Source organism: Oryctolagus cuniculus, chromosome 14, assembly GCF_051225735.1.
Source record: "Oryctolagus cuniculus isolate XC-2025 breed Fujian yellow rabbit chromosome 14, ASM5122573v1, whole genome shotgun sequence".
In the NCBI taxonomy this organism is placed as follows: domain Eukaryota; kingdom Metazoa; phylum Chordata; class Mammalia; order Lagomorpha; family Leporidae; genus Oryctolagus; species Oryctolagus cuniculus.
The window spans coordinates 88,473,812-88,478,750 of record NC_142880.1 but is presented as its reverse complement, the minus strand read 5'-3'; positions in this window follow the sequence as shown (position 1 = coordinate 88,478,750).

Here is a 4,939-nt window from a genome sequence, read left to right as displayed (position 1 = left end):
TCCAGTTCTTACTCCCCGTTCTCTACTCAACCTGCTCCAAGCAGACATCTATCTCTACTCCATTGAATCTATACCTGTTAGGATCAGCATTTCTCTCTTGAAGCACAAAGTGAGTGGGTTCAGAAAAGAATAATAGGAGGTGGGGGTTGAGAAGAACTGGAGTAATGCCACACTGCTATGATGCGTACAGAGAAAAATCAATGCCTCCAACATATTCGAGAGTGAAGAATTAAAATGCCAAGGAGGGTTTGCACTGTATTTGAGTGTAAAAGTTAAGCCTCATGGAGACTTGGTTCTGACTTCTCAGATTCTAACTACTTGCATGTGCATCTAATCACTATCTTCTAGATTCCCCAAGGACATCAAACTGTGCCTCTAATTCTGCATCGCATGACGTGTCAGCTGCTACATATTCCCAGGCCTTTAAGACACTATGTTTATCTGCTAAACTGAACCTCTCACCTGCATATCAAATAGATTCATGCTTCTTTTTCTACTATCTCTTGTGCAGTTCCAGTCCTCATTTATGGATCTTCTAGTCCACCTATCTTGTAATAACTAGTGAGACACTAACCAGCTATTCCTTTCAACATAACACTTGTTATCCAACTAAGTATCCTGTTGTAGTCCTCATTAGGTTCCGGAAGATAGCTTACAAACACTAAACTTTAAATATCCAAGGTAACACACTGTACGATTAGCAGATCTTAAAAGGTCCCTGGGATTGCTTGAAAACATACTTTGTGATTAAGCCAGGTCAGGCCTCAAGCAAGGTTGTGCCATTCTAATTTAGTACATGGTCTCATCTGCTGACCAGAGTTTATAGAAGCAATGAAGGCAGCAGTGACTGAAGTCATGAGAATTAAGTAATAAAATCTTTAAAAAAATTTTTTTTGTACTACGACAGGCTGGGCCAAAGTGCCTTGGACAGCAAGACTCACTCTGTTAGTAAATTGCTTCTTCCTGGTGCCTGACAAATTAAAACACAAGCGTCCTTTCAGAAGAATTACTAGAAATTAAAAAGAAAATGTTGTGTTCATCTTGAAAATCAAATTTTCTCCTTTATTATTTTAACCTACCATTCACTATATATTCATAGTTATAAAGTCTATTATTTATTTGAAAATTGTTATGGATTGAATTGTTTCCTTCCCGAATTCAAAGTTTAAAATTCTCAGCTCAAGTATCTTGGAGTGAAATGTATTTGGATATGGTGTTATTGTGGCTGTAACTACGTTAAGATGAAATCATACTGGAGTCTGCTGAGCCCTGATCTGACTGGTGTCCTGATGAAAAAGGGCAAGTTAGGCACAGATAGGCACACAGGGAAATGGCATGTGAACATGGAGGCCGAGATCCATAAGCCAGGAAATACCAAAGATTACCAGCAAACCTCAGATGCTCCTGCTGAGCCCTCAGGGAGAAACAACTCGACTGGCACCTTGGTCTTGGACTTCAATCTCCAGAACTGTGAGACAATGTGTTGCTACAATGTAAGGTGCCCGTTTGTGGTGCTATCATTAGGCAGCCTTAGCAAACTAAATCAAAGCTTGGGCAGACGGAAATTATGTTCTCTACCATCTTTCGGTAACACCTTCAATTTTGCATTAATAAAAGTGCAGCCCGATATGTCCACACTTTAGAATTTTACCAGCACAAACCCTCACTCCATCAAAATCATCACCAGGATGAAGGGAAAACAAGCAGAGGGGTGTATGTGTGTGCAAACACATGCTCACTGCCCTGCAGAAACTGAAGGAATGCTTCTTCATGCAGGCGTGTTTCCAAAGAGGCTGAAGAAAGGAAATCACATTTAAAACAAACATTTACCCCTGTTGCTAAGTCAATGCCTCACAACATTACTCCAGTATCAGACATGAAAATTAAGCTAGAATTATGCAGTTGGATCTGAGGCTGTCTGTTCAGGCTCTGGTGATAGACAAAGACAAAAAGCTCCATTTTGCATGATAATTGGCCGGGCATGTGCAGCATGCATTTAAAAACCATGTCAGGACATTTTTGCATATCAGAAAACAATCTCATTAACACATTTCATGAGACACTTGTGTGCTCAATGAATTTTAATTATCCGTAAGGCCCTGGACAAGGAGTTCAATATAATCCACTTCAGGAATAGAAAAAATGATCATTATTTTGCTACTGGTAGTGTTCATGTAATAATTTCAGATTTATTAATATGATATTGTTTTATTAGCATAGATACTACTTTGAGATAACAGTAAAAATATATGCTCCTGTGCAAATATGGACCATGGACAGCCTATTTCTTCCATTCAGCTGGCAGAGGAGCACCTAATGGAATGGAGTAGGATGAGGCAGGGTATGAAAGAAATACACTGATTTCTTGCCTGTTACCTTCAAACTTATATAAAACTCAAAGACCAAACCAGTCTAAGCAATGGTTAATTTCCCCACTCTTGACCCTGTGGTGTGGTTCACAGAGTTGTGCTGAATGAGACCCTGGGTTTCTCACAACTGACTGAGGGCTGTGGAAATCACTGTTATTCTGACTGCAGATTCTTAAGCTGCCCCACCCCACCCCACCCCACCCAGACACACACAGCTCGACTCCGGAGCAGTTCAGACAAGACAGCAGCACGTGCTAGCCACCCAGCCAGACCCTAAGCAGCCTTACTTCCAAACCCTGTTAAAACTCATACAAAGGTGATTCCCTGCCCCTCTGTTCACCACCCAACCAGTTTAGGAGTGTTGTTCTGTCGTTTTAATGGCTAGACCTGCAGGTGACACGCGTTCTGTTATGATAGGGCCAGGAGTGTTCTGGCCACCTGGGATCTGATTGGCAGAGTAGCATTTGTTCCCTGGAACAGTTCTTAGAATTGTTTACAGAACGCGGTGGATTGCAGCATTGCCAGGCTGCTTGGACAGGGACAAGCTTCAGCTTTCCCAAGAAGGGGCAGTCCCTTTCTTTGCAGCACCACTGAAGAGGCATCGACTTTAAATTGAAACAAGACATATCTGGATGCGAGCTGAAGAGCTTAGGGCTCTAAATAAAGAATGGCTTGTTTTTCTCATTGAATTCAGAGTCTCTTTGGGGAATTTTCAACAATAACAAGATAGATTTATCTTCACACATTCTAGAATACCTAAATCAGTGCACCTTAGAAGTTTTGCAGAAAGACTGAAACGCTGCCCTGTGGTTTTCTGGCTCTACATTCCTTTCTGCTGTGATGAAACTCTGTGGACTTTGGGGAAGTTTTTCCAACTCTTAATCGATGCGTACTTCACGTCGCACCCAAGCGTATGCTTCCTGTATGTGTTCTAGCCCTCAGCCCTCTATGAAAGCCTCTGCTTTCTTCTCTGTGCTGGGTATCGCCAAGCTGGTTCTGCAGGATACATTCAGAAAGGACTTAAATTTAAAAATACATCAAGATGGTCTGAGAATGAAGAAGGAAGTCCCTGCTCTTCCCAGAGAAAGAGGAAAGCAAAGAATATGTAGGTCAAGAAGGCAGTGCTGAAAGGTGTCCGTGAAGATCTGGACTCCATCTGCTTTCTGTGGCCCAAAGACGCTGGATTTTTTTAGGCAGCCCAAATATCCTCAGAAAAGTTTCCCCAAGAGAAGCAACCTTGGCCAATATGCAATCATCACATTTCTCTGGGCCACTGAGTCAGCTTGAAGACATTAGAGGACAACACATGTGTGCTCGTCATGTGTGTCGAAGCCAACAAGCACTATCAGACTGTGAAGTTCTGCAGCACAGATACGCCCAAAGTCCAAACCCAGAGCAGGCTTCTCTGCTGGAGGAGAGAAGGCATGAGTTCTAATTATGATGTGGGATGTTGACAACTAAATTGGAGCCTCCTAAACTGAGTCCAACCAGCTAATTTTAAATATAAATGTTTTGGCCATTAGACAGATACGTAATAATGCAGTATGCTTTTAAAAACAGTGTAACACTTTGTGCCTTGAAACTTAGCTTACTCACCTGAAAAGAAAGATCCAGGAACTCCGGCATTGCTGTCCTCTGCCACGGCTTCTTGGACTTAGAAACCGAAGGTAACACTTTCATGGTCTGACGCATACAGCAATAGTGAGGGGGAAAGAAATGTATATTTTTCAAGGGCTCATTTCCTAAGAAGGAAACATTAATGAAAGAAAAGTGAGTTTGGAAGAGAGCTAAAACTGTTTTAACCTCAAGTCCAAACTCAGAAGGGAGATTCAATACTCTAATGAATTGTAAATTAACTTTTCAAGTCCTTGGACTTTTGTGTTCCTAATTAAATTCCAGATTTAATTGTGGTTTAGCTTGAAGAGACACAAAGAGAAAGGGAGATGGAGTTTCTGCCCTCACATTTCTGCTTTTTGGGTGTCTACCTGACGATTGGTAGGTCAGTTAGGACAAATGGTTGTGGTGCATTGAAGAAACTTGGAAAATCTTCTTGCTGCCACCTGTGTCTAGATTTTTTTAGTCATTTTGTTCAAAAGAAAAATTTGATCATGAGAATTTAGAGACCACTCTCATCCTAGCTCTGCTAATAGCTCTTCATTCAAATGCCACTATTAATCTTTCATCAGTTACACAAATATGTACTGAGTACATATTATGCAAGAGATGTCATTCTGGGTCCAGGGTTATAGCTGTGAAACATTTGACAAACGCTGCAACCTCCATAGACTTCACTCGTAGTGAGAGGGGTTGGCTATTAGACAAGTCAGTGAGTGAGTGGGGGAGGGTGTCAGCTGGCTGAAGTCAACAGAAAAGGGGCATAAGGAGTAAGAGGGAGATGAATATTGAAGTTCAGCAGATGGGCAAGTGTGACTTGGCTGAGAAGACATTATGTGAGCACAGATCTGGAGGAGGGAGGGGAGTTGGATATGGATTATTTACAGGCAGAGCAGGTAGGAGGAATAGGAAATACAAAGTCTGCAACATGCACCAGACGGAACATCTGTCAAAAC